The sequence below is a fragment of the Danaus plexippus genome, chromosome 4, assembly GCF_018135715.1.
Source record: "Danaus plexippus chromosome 4, MEX_DaPlex, whole genome shotgun sequence".
In the NCBI taxonomy this organism is placed as follows: Eukaryota; Metazoa; Arthropoda; class Insecta; order Lepidoptera; family Nymphalidae; genus Danaus; species Danaus plexippus.
Window position 1 is genome coordinate 7,444,692 of NC_083538.1, and position 16,329 is coordinate 7,461,020.

At 28.9% G+C, this 16,329-nt stretch overlaps 1 protein-coding gene across 1 annotated transcript in view; it reads left to right on the forward strand.

Moving 5' to 3' along the window:
• LOC116768797 (zinc finger protein 177-like) overlaps window positions 1-16,329 on the forward strand; it is a 33,306-nt gene that overhangs the window by 4,697 nt on the left and 12,280 nt on the right. The gene's annotated exons all lie outside the window — the stretch shown is intronic.

Consider the following 16,329-nt stretch of genomic DNA (forward strand, 5'->3'; position numbering starts at 1 on the left):
TAAGACAAAAGCGAAAGTTCATTCATTCATTATAAGATAATTAGTTTCACTGTTGCGTCATAGTTTTTCCACATTTCAAGTTGTATGGAAACTTGTTTTTACAACCATATTGTCTATTTAATGTCGGAAGTGACTATAGATTACATTTGTCTAGGAATATATAGCAATATATATTGGGTGTCCCAAAATTAACGCAAGATTATCTTTAATCAAAATTAACGCAATCTTGCGTTAATTTTGGGACACCCTATACATTAAATATGATTTATCTCCTATTAATATATTCAGTACCTCACTTTGAACTCTGTAAAAAAATACGTTTTTTTGTAACTACCAATGCTATGAAAACAATAAAATCAAGAAGCCAGTATAGTATAAATAAGTTAAATATAACTATTATACAAAACACGTCACTATGTTTATAGACCGGCTTTCAAATAGATGGTGTTATGCGAATTACACCCAGAAGCGGTGCAACTATCCGCTTTTTGCTATTCATGTGAATGACAAAATAATCATGAATATTTAGTACACGCGAGATGATTCTAATCAATATGATTTATATTGTTTGCTTGTATTTCAAATCTCGTTAGCATTTGTGTATCTGATGGTAAATCATATAGGGTAAATAAATTGACTTCCAACTCAAAAGGATATGAATCATGAGACCATACATTTCATTAGTCGGCCATCAAGAGCCTCGTAAACATTAGACATTATAAGTAATAATCATGTTTCGGTCCCAAAAATTAAGTTATATAAGAACCTTCCAGAACAAGTCTCGAAATTATTTGATTATTTTCTATAGAAATGTTTTACTTCTTAATTAAAGTAACGTCCTATAAAGGTGATCAACAACAAAACACATGACAATTAAATGTTAAGGTATTCGATTCAATGGTTTAATTAATTGAGCCAGATGGCCCCTTGTTAGTGATTCAATTGATTTTTAATTGATATCGATAACATTTCATCTATAATCTGAGGACCGCAACAATGACCTCCCTTCGAGCCACTAACTTTCTATAAAAGCGTAATCACCTATTGTTCCTAATGTAACAAAAATATACCATTTAATGCGTCGGCAAAGAATAAAGACATCTCTTATGAAGTCTGTATTTTAATTTTGCAATGGGGTTCGGAAATTAATTTTTTTTTTCTGGTTCACTAATCTCTTATTCATAATTTCTGCATGAAAGAAGAGGCCTATGTACAAAATAATACAAGCTAGAGTGAATATCAATGAAAGTTTTCTCTTCGAGTTTAGTTGATAATCTAACTAAAAAAAACTACTTTCCATCAGCTAGACCGTCTGCCCGTTTGAACTTTTGGGTCATATAAAAAAAAATATAATAAATAAACAATATTTTAAAGTAATATTAATTTTGACACAGCAAGTTAGCAGAAATTGTTAAACAAAAATTTTCAAATAAATTAAATAAACAATGTTCAAGTCTCAAAGTAAGTAAATATATGATTGTTCATGATGTATGTCTGTCTAACGCCTGAGGGATTTTCAACAGTAATTTATTATAAATTGTTTATGAGCAGGTTAAATGCATACCGTACAATTTTAAGCTTAGAGGATATTTTTCTTAGAATTAACAAATTTACTTAAAATCCTTTTCATAAGACAATAGTAACTGTGTAAAGATAGAGTCGCCAAATTTCGCTGTATGGGGTGCATTTTAATGTCATGCATTTTATCATATCTTAATAAAAGTACATTTTTTTAGAATAGTAATTGAATCAAAGAGCTATAATGAAATAATAATTGCTTTTGCTTATCATTTCCAATTTACATTAAACAAAGCATCTGCATAATGTGATCAAAATATATTATTTCGTATCAAGGAACGTATTAGAGTACACATAACACTTTGTTTCATTTTGAAACAAAATTAAAGTTTGCCTATAAATAATAATGTCAGTATAGCTTTATAGGAGTTTATTTATTTACACAAGACAGATGTATCGCAAGCTGCAGGGTCGGACTAGTTAGTTACTAGAAATTATGTTGCGGTGTTATCGATACAGCTCCGCAATAAAATATATTAATTTATTGGGAACCAATTGTTGACTGTGATAAGGTTTGTTCGAAAACTAAGATTCGGATATCAAATTTATTATATAGTTAATAAATTAGTTTCATATATTTCATATTTAATTTTTTATTTTAATATAAAAAATATATTTACCGTTTATTATTTGTTGCATACAAGCATTTATTACTTTTCGTTACCTGTAATTTTACATGGTCCTTTTAAAAAAATGGTAGAGTATAGATATAAAAACCTTACAAAATTAAAACGTTAAAGCTGTCTGTACTATAAAATGTTTATAAGGGAGAAAACATTTCAACCAATTTCAACACTTACAACACTATTTCTATTGACCTGTGAGAAAACATTGCAATCATTAGAATTAAAATTAATATCAAAGCTGACCCTAGTCCATTGAAGAAGACAATGTCAAAAAAAAACCTAATCTTAACATGAATGGTTCGTCACAATAATGAAAAAGAGTCGATCCTACGCATCATTAGTGAAATTTATATCCCAAAAACTATGGTACAGGTAAAAACGAAAAAAAACGAATGACACCTGTGCCACAAAAAACATTAATAGAAATTAATTGACATTCGTAAAAAAGCTGCTAATGCGTTAAAAATTCAACGATGATTGGCATCTTTTTTATTTATTTCCTCCATTTATTTTGTTATATTGCATATTTCGCTACAATAACTAAACATATTATTGGGCGTAAATATCTTGTTATTAGAATCAATCCTAGCGTAACACTGTTTATCATTTGCTACACGAGTCGACGATATTCCATTAATTTCACATTCTTTAATGTATCAATATCATGGGAAAAGAAAAGCTAGACGAATCTGAGCGTGACGCTTGTATTACTTTAGTGATACTGGGTAACAAATATCCACTTCATTGAACTATACATTTGTGGGAATCACTCATGACATCCACTCACTCTAAATATTAATTAAAAACACATTTATGTTATATTTAAGGTTAATTGAATTAAATAATTTTTGGTTATTGTTAAGCGGTTAAAAATTTCAAATAGCTGTCAAGCATCATATTATTAAATTATTTAATAGACAAAGTTTGTGCCAATTATTGAATACATGAACATTTTATACACTTTCGCGGAAAAAATAACCTAAATGTTTCTCAATTTACTTTATTATGTACATACAAAAATTGTTATCTATTGCATTATGACTGATTCGCGTACATTCATACACAAAAATGAAGTTACTACAGCTAGATATAGAAATTGATAGTAAGAATTATTCCGGAATAAACGTTTAAAATAGCGTCCGGAAATATCTTTTGAATGAAAGTCTCACGTGATTTGATATTAACCTCAATATTAATTCAGACTTCCAATATTCAACAACTTATTATGTTTTAATTCGATGCCGTGCTACTCTTACGACAGGACGTCCGTCTCAAATTATTATTATGAAATCGTTTCCCGTACGTTATGAGAAAAAAATTTGTTCGTATTAGTCTTTTACGGAAGCATAAATGATGAAATTAATTGACGTGACTCAAATGCAATTGGAGAACATTAGCTTAAATGTTATATATATATATATATAAACATGTAGAAAAATATGATGAAACACAAACGTCGCTCTCTGTTTTATATCCACCGCCTATAGAGAAAGGCGTTAATAGGTTCAACAATTTCACAGATCTAAATAAATAAATCATCATGACGATAAACAAATTACTCAAACTTGATATCACGACGTAGAGATAACCCCTAATTCATTAAATTTATTTTACTAACGAAAAATCCAACAAAAACATCATTAGATTTATGATGATCCTATTGTAAATTGACGCAAATTTATTCAAATATAGTCAGTTAATTGTGAAATGGGTGGTTATTTTGTAACGATTTGATATTTGACGGGCATCTATACATCACACTGTGTACACTTGCATCAATCATCGCTGCAATTCTTTCCAAATGTATCACATCTAATGCTTTCTGACAACGGATTGTAACATTAACTTTTTATTCAGAACACGTAATGGTTATCAACTGAATGTTTTAAATATATGATATATTGCTAGTAATGGTTATAAAATTTGTCGTGACTGCTGGTTGATGGGTAATGGGAAAATGTTATGGTGATTTGTTGTTGGATATTAAAAGCATAGTTCAAATGGTAACACCCGAATGTGGGGTCAAATGCATTAGCCACCTAGCGGGACCCTACTCATGTAAACTTTATAAATCAAACTTGATTTTTAATTTAGCTACGACTGAGCCTGAGAACGGATTTTGGTAATTCGCGGTGAATATTAATGAAGCTAACGAAGTGACGAGGCTAGGAGGTATGGGAATGTGAGACGCAGTGGTTTTATTTATATTTGTGTTATTAGTGTTACGATTTTTCTTAATTAATGAAGGATAGTTTTGAGTGTTTGTATGGTAAAGTATCTCAAAAAACCATCTGGAAGTAATTAATCGAGTAGATGAATTTTCAGTTCCGGCGGGAATCAGCTACCGTTACCCTTGCATGTATGAAGTTCAGCTCTAGGTCATTTAAAAGGAAGTACAGAACTTACTGTTCTTAAAAATCTTAATTGGCAAGGAAAATGGGATCTTTTCCACAATGGTTCCACCTCGGTTTGTGTGCAACCTGCTACTACACCTCCTTATTTACAGCTACCATGTTCATTATTAAAAATTTGTTCAATTACATGCTTTAAGTTGCGTTTTATAACTTAATGATTACTTTAAACATATCCTTCAAATTTAAAAACTTAAGAAAATATAATATATTAGTCATCTAGTATGTCAGTTATAAATTTAAATAGTGTTGTTTAATATATTAATATGCAAATTTATTTATATTTTATATGATTCGGTGAGAAATTTGTGGTTTACAAGTTTTGATTTATGATAAATATAATAAAAACCATATAAAATTTAAAAAACAATATATTAAGTGTGAGAAATTGTGTATAATATGAGTGGCTAATAATAATATTTAACTTTATACTTGCGTGTACAAAATTAAATTTTATTATCAGCTCCTCTTTTTCCAATCACCCAAACAATTTATAAAAAAAGAATTAAAGTAGACAATTATGACAAAGCAACTATTAATTTTGCTTTTCATTGATATTTAATAGTTAATCAAAGTGTAAGTTGAACTATTTGTACTTAAATCTGCGAAATTTTAGTAAGAAAATCTTACGAATCGTAACCAGATAAAATTTTTGTTAATTTTAACCAAATTGAGCGTAATAATATCATTTAAATATTTATAGTATTGCTCCTTTGCATTTGATGACATTTTGAAGCCTATATTATGAAACCCAAAATTATAGTATTCGAAATGTGGGTAAGTTATTTTTTTTTATTTTTTTCCGTACTAAAACAATGCCAAAGTTTGAAAGAATATATAGATGAATCAATGGTTGTATAGATAAATTGGTGGTTTTACTGAACGTTCCAATATTACAGCTTACAGTGTTGAGTAACATATGGGTTGTAATTTATCCCTAAATTCCTAAGAAAACACGACATGTATGTTGTGTTTTGTATGAAGTCACATGACACAGAGTACAGATGGCGCTGACAGTTGGTTACCACATATGCATACATTTATTAAAATATACTATCGTCTACCTCAAAATGCTAAAAAGAAATCTGTGTGAATGAATACTCAGAGTCAAAAAGTGGTTTATGTGCATATCCGATTAATGGACTTCCATAACTAATTTTAGTATGTCATTCCTCTTGTTAGCTTATTAACCTAACTGACGACTAATTATAATCACGCTGTTGAACGAATATTATTTTCTTCATATAAAAGACAACTCATTCAGATTATTTTAGATGAATTAAATTTCAACTAGAACGAAAAAATGTCAATAGTTGAAATAAGTATCAGTGAGAATGTTTGTATATCATATTGTGAAATATGAGTGCCGAGTTTGTGGTTACACTTGAATATGATGTTACTCGATTGTGGGAAGGATGCGCTGTTTCTAGATCATGGTCTAGGTCATCTGTGATTATAAGAATTATTACATTTCCAAGTCCTTAAACTACTTCCATTAAGACTTATTAGTTGAAAAATTAGTGATATACAGATCTCAAGTATTTAGGAGTCAAAGTACAAAAATAATAATAAAACAGATATATAATCAATTAGCTTTTAATAAATACTAATATCAATATGAGTCTGGTCGTGACGCGACTTGCAATAAACATCCAACGGTAATCGAACCCACTACTGGTGGTGTGATTTACTACGTTCCTATCCGCGGTTACAGTTAATTGAATTTATTTAGGAGAAATTAAAAATTTTAATCTGAATTATAATATATGTGTATTAAGGAAACAATTATACTTTTGACCTTAAAAGCTCATTAGGAGCAACATTTTTATTTTAATTATAATGATCTTTCCAGTTGCTATCTTTTTGAGGCGGCATATAACAAAGTCTCTCTTATTGATCTGTTTAATAATTTCTGCTTTAAATCAACGTTTATATTAATTATTGCCTAATTAAAATCTATAATTCATACTTGAACATAGAAGTCAAATATCGTTTAAATGTTAATCACGTAGCAAATTTACGATTTGATTATGAATCGTTGAGATGTTTCGTGATATTATTTTGTGAAATAAACTTTGAAATGGATATAAAACATTTAAAAACGGTATTGAGTTATAACTCCCTATTCATAACATTTCTCTCCTTTCTTGATGCGATGAAAGAGAGTTGCGATCATAAAGGAAGCCGCATTGTCTGAATTAATATAATGTTTTGTTTCTTGGGAAATGCTCCACATCAACATTTTTGTCAAATAATTCTAAGTATGTATTATTCATTTTATAACGTTAAAGAATTCCTTTTAGCAAATAAATCGATGTCCGTTTTCCTCCCGTTCGAGTTTGAACTAAAAATCTCGGGAGCATACTTAATAGAAATAAAATTGTTTTTATATAAAAAAAAATTTTTACACCTTTCTTTTTTATTTAAAGATTTTTTTTGAATTTTAAAGATTTAAAGTTGAAAAATATTTGTTGACGATTAGACCTACGTGATAGTCATGAATAGTTAAACTGTTCAAAACTTTTGTCCTCGTCCTTACCCTTGTCCTGCCCTGTTCTGTCGAATTCTTATGTGTTCCTAATGCCCTGAATTTTACTTTAAAATATCTCATAAATAAAATATCTTTATATGAACGGTTTGTTACCTAACGAGGAAATTAAAGCTATCTCTCATCGGGGATAATACAAATTTTATATTAACCTCATATAAGTTATCGCAACAATCTATAATTAAACATTTATTCTTTCATTAATAACTTAGGTCCTGTACGTTCATCTACGAATACTTATAGGATCATTTGCAGATAGAGCGGAACCAGATAAACCAGAAAAGGCTGGAATGGTTCGAGACAAAATGTAAAATGGGCGGTTTTTTAACTAAATCGCACAACCAATATGTATGGAAATTGTATTGCTCGTGATTCTTAAGTTTTGTGCTCAGCTTTCTGGTTATCTTAGAATAAATTTAGTCGTATATGGATATATCTTAGTCTGCTTTTATTAAGATGGCAATCCTTGCCTTTGACGGCATCTTATTAGTGTTTTTAGTATATCAATTGTTTACATGGGTTTAATGGTTTTAAAATGCAAAAATTTTAAAAAATACAAATCTATTAGCTACAAATTGTATGGTAAATACAGATTTTGAATTAAAATGGTATCACTGAAAGATATGCTTAGGGACAAGGTTAATCTATTTCGAGGTTTCGGTTTTGTTACTTTAATCTTGATATTTTTTAAAAGTTAATATTTGTACTAAGTGTTTTCCGCTCTTGTATTGATCTTAATTAATAAAATATATAAATCTTAAACGGAGCGTGTAAATAGCGATGAATAAAAAATAACATCTCCATCTTTATCTAAATCGTAAAAAATAACCCAAGTCAAACAGTGGTTTTTACTTAAAAAAGGTATAAAACAAACAAGACCAAAATAAAGCAATAAATTTTCGAAAGCGGCTCTTTAAGGTTCAGATCTAACAAATTAAGAAGTGATTAAGCTACCGATTCTGATTTGAAATGCTTTGATACGTTAATGGGATAAAATACATAGGTATTGTCGCGTAGAAAAATGATAGATTTATTTAAAAAATATATGTTAATATTATTTCAATCTTCTTAACAAGCTCTTAAGTAATCGAAAAAAATAAACTTCAATGTGATGAACAACTATTATTACTATATTACCTTATATATAAGTAATAACTTTATTTCAAACTTTTCTATACAAATGTATCTTTGTTTGATTGCAAATTCTGACAAAATTTATTTTATTGCTCATATAACGACTTTATTATCCACAATATATGTTTGTCATTAACAAAAGATTCATTCAAGTTATTTAGAACTTCGACTTAATGAAAACGGACACAATGCTCAATACAGGAAGTATCTTTTGCTTCTAAAAGAGTTGCAAAACAAGATTTAAAAAAACAAACGTGAGAACGCCAGAACCGACATTTTTGTGACATTGGTGGAAGCGAGATCATTAACGTAGAGACATTTTAAAGTCAGATATATAACTTCCCTCAGAACTTGTTCAACTTAGGTAATTTTGTAGACTTAAGATAGTATTAAATATCCCAGTCCCCTTCCATTACATTTGATTGAAAAGTTATTTCGAAATATAATACAAAACTATAGAATTTCTTAATTCATTTAATTTTACATTGATATAATTTTCATTTACTTTAAATGCAAATTATTATAACTTTTGACAAAATTATACACCTCTGACGTAACACGTGAACCTAAACTTGTATCAAATTAAGTGTTACATTTAATATCTAAAATTTAATATCACGTCATTGCCTCGAGATACATATTAATGTACATATGTTCGGACGAGTTTAGTAGATTTGCTTATTAATAAGCCCGACAAAGAATCTGTATCGGTTAACGGTACAGTCCGGAATGCTAATACATTCTGTACTAAGCAATACTCATTTATCTCCTCTAAAACATAGGTAACTGGTGCATAGTTTAATTCAATAGATAATCTTTATGTACTCTTTTAATTATAACCGGACGATGAATTGAAATTGATTGCCTGTGATTAATTTTGAGTCGATAAAAAAGTTTCGCTACGGACTCGGTATGTCGGATGTTATACGTCCTAATAATTACATATCCGTTGAATACGCAAGAAATATTTATAATATATATATATATAAGTCATGATTATGTGAAATTTTAATGCTACTTAACTAATACAAAAAAAATTATACAATCATCTTTAATTAAACATACAATTGCTCCTCACCTAGTCTTTCCATTTACATAGAAATAGCTAACGGTGATGTTAATAATTTCACGATCCACTAATTACTCCAATAATAATTACGTATCAGTACCAACTGAAAACCAGTAATGCATATAAAACAAGGTAATACACTCGTGTCGTATAGCATAATTGATCAGACGTGGTGGATATATTAAGAGTTTTTATACCTTGTCGCAACGAGAACAGAACATGTTTTTGTATTTACACGTCTTGTAATAAAATCTTTAATTGAATTCCGCGGTCGTTTCGTGATTTGGTTTTAGATTAATATTTATTGTAATTGGAGCAATATTTGGAAATTGCTAGAACTGGATTTTAATCACACGCATTTCGTTTAACGCCTGTCAGAATAAGTACAGCCTTCATTGATCTTATTTAAAAGGAACAAGAAAAGAATTAAATGAGATGAAAATAGACAGGAAATACCTCGTCACTATACGAGTATTTATAATTCAAGTTCAATTAATAATAACATTTGTAAGATATAAATAACAAACGCAAAAGTTCTGGAAAGGGAAATTTCTAGTCACGACTGTTTACCAACTTTTGCTAAATAGCCCAGAAGATATCCTAAGTCTTAACTTCAATTACAATGGAAGTCACAAAAGGGAATCTTGCTAATTGAATCACTAAATTTATTTTGCCGCTATTTATTGAGACATCGACTTAATTCTGATACGTTTATTGGCTTTCCATTTTTTATGTTTTAAAAATTGTTCTTCGCTTGTGGGACACTTGTGTTCTGTTTCAGATATCTTCTGTTACACAAAACATTCGACACACAATAATCTAGTGACTTTATTGGCCTTTAGTTTTCAATGAGATGTTCCAAGTCTATCGCGATTCTTACGAGTCTTGTTGGCAGTAAATTTTTGTAAAATGGTTCTGTTTAATATGTAGTGTTTTTTTGTATTGAAATAACATACTTTATTAAGATTGTTAGTATTTTTCAATTTAAAATATATATATTTCAATTATCTCTTTTTAGATTTTTTTGTGCACATTTGATTTGACCAACCACATATATTTTTTTAACAGCGCCTACTAGTTAAGACGATAGTGAGTTTAAAAGACATTATAATGTAGTCAGAGGTACAGGTTATGCATTTGGAAACTTTGTTTCAAATAAAGATATTTTTATATACTTTAAATATAGATACTTATAAGAAGGTGACACATGTGACCGTCCATTAAACACAGTAAATTTTTATTGTAATACTTTAATTGTTTGTATGTTTCAATGATTCACAATGAACGCTATAGTTATATAGAATTATTTTTTATTAACTTATATCGAATAATATATTAATAGTTGTAAATAAGTGTTTATAACTGGTTTTTAATTAAAAAAAGGAGGTAAAATTTTACGTGTAAGTGTACACACGACTTTAATTTAAGCGTGGATCCGTGATGTATCGGCTACTGAGGCAGTTCAACCCACCAATTATGAAATAATTACAAAGCTTATAGAAGCTATAAGAACTCAGAATTTTAAATTACTGGATGTGAACTCAACAATCAATTTAAATATAAACACTGGAGGAACAAATTAAGTTTTTTGTTGAAAGTACATTATCCGTAATGTTAATTTTAATAGTATAATAATAATGTATCTGTTAATAAAGAGTTCACAATAAAGTTAACAATATTGTAGTTATAAGTAAGGTAACTGAAAGCTTTTTCAACAAAGCAATGTTTTTAAAATTTATTTTATATATAACTTATACTATCAAATCGTTTTACAGAGAATACAATTATTAAAATAAAATTGCAACTTTGGTTTAAAATTTGAGTTTACAATTGAATCCATCTAAAATTCGTTTTATGTAAATTATGTATTATTTGTGCCTCATTTATCTCAAGTTTCATATATTCATAAAATAAGCAATAAGGCTAGATTTTTTATTTTAACTATCCACACTGGTTCATTAAAAAATGTGCCAAATCTTACTTGATTAATTTAAACTGGTACTTCTAAAGATATATATATATATATATATATATATATATATATATATATAAACTACTGTCAAGCTAATATCGTATCCAGCAAACTATATTCCGAGCTTCCTACCGAAATGCACCCGGCGAATTCTGACTCCTAAACCGCGCCCTGTTATTTTGCGCAATTATTACGTCTCAAAGGAATTTGGATTTAAAAAAAGCGATAGAATACGTCGGACCGTTGATTAAAATCGTGACGTGATGATTGTAGATTTTCTGGATAGCTACTCTTTGGATCTTTCTTGTGTTGGATTGTTTAAATACTACAACTGATTGCAGAAGCGTGTAAAAAAGTAATATCAGTACTGCTAATGAAATTATAAAAACAGAAACGATTCTGATGTAACAAATTTCATTAGTAGTGGCCTAATAAATAATAATACTTGATATTCCTGGCATGAAAATAAAACGGTACCGTTTTATAAAAGTCGATCTCCCAGTATAGATCCACGTGCTGCCATCACGAAGTCGGTACAAAAAACGTTTGAGTTAAAAATATTTTAAGATTTCATTCCATTAACTCACTAAAACTTTAATTTGTAAACAAAAAAAAACTCAGTCACGACTCGATCACGAGCGGAACGGTATTTGGAGACAAATAATAAGTAATCCAATTTAACGCCCCATGAAGATTTGATTCCAAACCTTAGAATTGTTACACTTTTATGAATTACGCACGCCATAAGTATCTTAATAAAACAATATAACGGTTCAATACAAACTGCAATGCTGCAGAGATTTTTCATTTATGTTTCTATAATAGCATTTTGGATTTCACACACATTATTATTAGAGTTTATATTCAAAGTAAATGAATTTGTGATGAATGATGTAAAGACAGTGTTACTACGTTCCGTTAATTTATTGCAATTTGATTAACGAAGTAAATTCAGTAAACGGTTGCATATTATCCAACAAGCGTAAGCATTTAATACAATGACACGCTCTAACACCTCCCCTTTATAAGTAGTAACACACGTGTTATGTTCAAGCGTGAAGAAACGGTATAGCACAAGACTACCATGTAAAAATAATAAAAAAAAATGAGTTTTTTTTAATATTTCTTTATTTACTATTCAAAGATATTCTGATTTTATCATTTACCGTATTCTCATAGACCACATATATACATCATACGTACATTTATATTGTATATATCACACTACTTGAAATTTTTAATTTTTATTTGCTTTAATCGTATACAACGCAAAAATATAGATTTTTATATATTTTTTAGTTTACAATTGTCTTTATTTACATTTGACTAAACTTCTAACTTGAACAAAACACTTTACAATGCAATTTACAGTAAACGTTGATATCCACACTAGGTTAGGCCTTTATCGTGGACAAACTATTAGGTACACTGTTCATAAAAATTTAATTTTTTTTTTTAATTAATGGCAATATTCCAATATTTATTCGAGTAAAATATGTATAGGGAAACTAAATAAATGACTTTGTATTCAAAACTTGAAATCATGAAGTCTTTATTGTTTAACCGTTTTATTAATTTCAATAATCAATAATAACCTTCATAGTATTTAGGCCCTTGAACAACTGTACTGGTATTTTACGACAGGTGAAAACTGTACGGCTAATTGAATTATCAGCTGTTGACACGGTATTTGCGTGCAATACTGAGCGTGACGTGTTACGCTCTAATATACCACGTGCTCTACCATGGGGTCGGTGGCGAACCATGAAAATGCCAACAATTAACACCTTACGACATTGATTTGATTCGCTAAACAATTATTTTTTATTTCTTATTGTTGACATATCTGACTTTAATTTTGAATCAATAGCAATGAGTTTTAGTGCCATTGCAGTACAGCTTAGATTGGAGTTTATTGTATGTTATTTACCATCTATTATTTGATTCCGATAGTAGCGCAGCTGTCAATTGCACAGAATCACAGGATTCTGTATAAAATGAGCAGTAATTTGGATCAAAGCTATGCCACTCCAGTTGCGGTACCCTCCAGACATACGGTGGCATGTATCAGGGTATTGTTAAAATTACATACTTTATTACGATTGAGATATTTAAAATGTACTAGTATTTTTTGATATTATTTAATTACAAAAGCATTATTCACATTTCTTTATTTGGTTCCTAAAAGACAATACTGGATTTTTATTTTTAATGTATCATATTGCATATAATTAATTAACTGAATTACATTTTATTAAATAAACCATCACGTTTATTTGATATAGTAAATTATCGACAAGATTTCTAACAAATAGATGGACGGACGGACAGGACGAAAAAAAGTTTTGTTTTGTATTGTAAAGATTTACATAAACGCTTATTTAGGGTATTGATTATTGAAGTTAATAATATTTTAAAGTCCATTGTATATTAGAATCGGTACATAGATATTCCGAAGTAGTTTGTATTCAGTTGAAAATTGAAGTACGACTTGTAAATCTAAGCTACCTCCGAGCTTCCATACATATTCCGATGTATTATTACTGTTTACCTCCGGCCTTCACGACTGGCAATTTCCTTGAACATTTGCGCAGAGGCACGTGCTGAAATGGAAACTAAATAAGTATGGTCGTCTACTCATTATTCAAACTATAGAACACCAAATGTGCAATTGGATCATTTTCTATGTTGAGATGTTTATATCATTCAAGACTATTTACTTTGTAAGACCATAACATCTAAAGTTAAAATTATTATGTGTGATTTCACTAATGTACGTAAATTAAGCTAATTTGATAAATCAATATTCAAATTCGTTTTACTTCTCAATTTTGCGACTCTTAATTGTGCAGGTACCACACTTTAGTTGCATACATCTAACAAGCCACTTCATTCACATTCCTGGATATAATAGCGCGTGGCAATTTGGTGGAAGTGAGGCAAATAATCGCCCCGGGCAAACAATCATGGTAGCTGAGTTTCCATTGTCACGCAAATACAGTGTTTCAAAATAACAATAGTTTGATCTTTAGTAAATATAAGTCATCTACATAATTCATGCAATTTCAGCACTTCTGTTCGGAATAAGTATTTAAATAATTGGACTGCTTTTATTTGATCATACGATTACTTTTAACCACTGGTTGCTGACCAGATTATATTTTATATAATAACGGTTTGTTGTTTTACTTTCTATCGATGTTTTGTCAACATACTAGTTTGCAAAAACAAAAAATAAATTTAAAACTACTAAGTATAGGATATAAATTAACAGAAATTTTGGCGCTCATTTAAATATATATCTACTCTTTGAAAAAACCATCAATTTCGTAAATAATCTTGGACAGCGCCTTTTGTAAATCTGTTAACGTATTGAAAAACTCATTTAACGATTTAATTCTGGAGTTTTTTTCGTAAAACGTTATAATGGTCAGTAATGCCGTTGGCATTCTGCCCTTGAGTAAAACAAACGTGCAATGGAAACAATGAAACTAAATTTAACCAACGTAGCATGTAGAGATGTCATTAATGCGTGCCGGGGGCGGATGACCATTTTAGCTTCTGTTTAAAAACGCGATCCTGAACGTAGTCCTCTTTTTTAATAATTTGCCATTATGCATTTAGGGCTCCAGATCAGAAATTGATTCTTCTGAATTTATTAGTACAAGACACCTCAAAAGAAAAAATATAATAATAACGGTATCTTTAATCAACTTCAATCGTATCAAAATGTTTTACACAACCTATGAATTTTTAATCTAAATTCAATTCTTCAACATTTAGCGCATGTTTGATGCCATACAGCTTAAAGTATTTATTACATTATAGCAATCAAAAGTAATTGTTACCATTTGGTATGGTTCAATCTTTCCATTACAGAGCAAACTGGCACTTGACCGGTTTTCAGAGAACACGCAAACAAGCGCCTACGGGGTACCCTCGCGTATGCTTCGTTTTTATAACTCAAAAACTCACTTTTTAAATATATATATAAAAAAAATTGTATTGGTTATATTTATCAATTTATAAAAATATAGTTTCATAATACTATGTGTATCGAAATCGTTAATAAAAAATATTAATTAGTTAAACCTAAACGTAATTCATCACCTATATTGTATTTTTATAGCCAAAGTATTTAGTTTTCTTTAAAATCATATCCGATATCACCTACATGTTTACATGTCGTGATTGCTACAGGTTCATTTAGATTTACTGAGAAAATTACAGTCTTAGCCGTTCAGTAAAACATTGATGAATACAATGATATTGAGTATAATGGTTCTTTGAAGAAAACCTATAGCTTTGTAATTTCTTCGCTGATATTTAGATTATTCACTGGAATTTTAGTAAAGGCTGCATATTTAATTAACTTTAATTAACTGTTTCTTTTACCTGCTAAAATTTTACTGCAGGGTTGTTAATAGCTTATCATATATTAACGGTATTTTAAACTAAATATTTTTGATCCCTATTTTTACATGAATGTAGTGAGTTAAATAAAATTTTAAAATTGTTAAGGGACTGAAATAAAGGATGGTAAATTCGTTTAAAGTTTTAGCAGTTTTTTTAATGATAGATGACATTATTATTATTAGCATTTTGTTATCTTCACAAATTAATACGCATTAAATTCAATATTGTATAAATTTACATTTTTATTGGCTTTAATGTATTTAAAAATTCAGAATACTCATTGATTTTAACATCTTATTATGTAATTAAATAAATTTTAAATACATATGTTTAATCAATTAAGTTTACAATAATCTTCTTAATAGGTACATTTTAATCTCCTTTGGTATTGCACTATGACAGACATTTTTGCTTTACTTTTTTGTAAAAAAAGAATTAAAGAATAAAAAAAATTAAGTGACTTTTCGGTAGAAAAATATTAACTAAATTCGGCATTTTATACTATTTATAAAGAAGTATTTATTAACTAGGGTTTTCTAAATATTTTATGTTCTACATTCCATAGAATTATATAC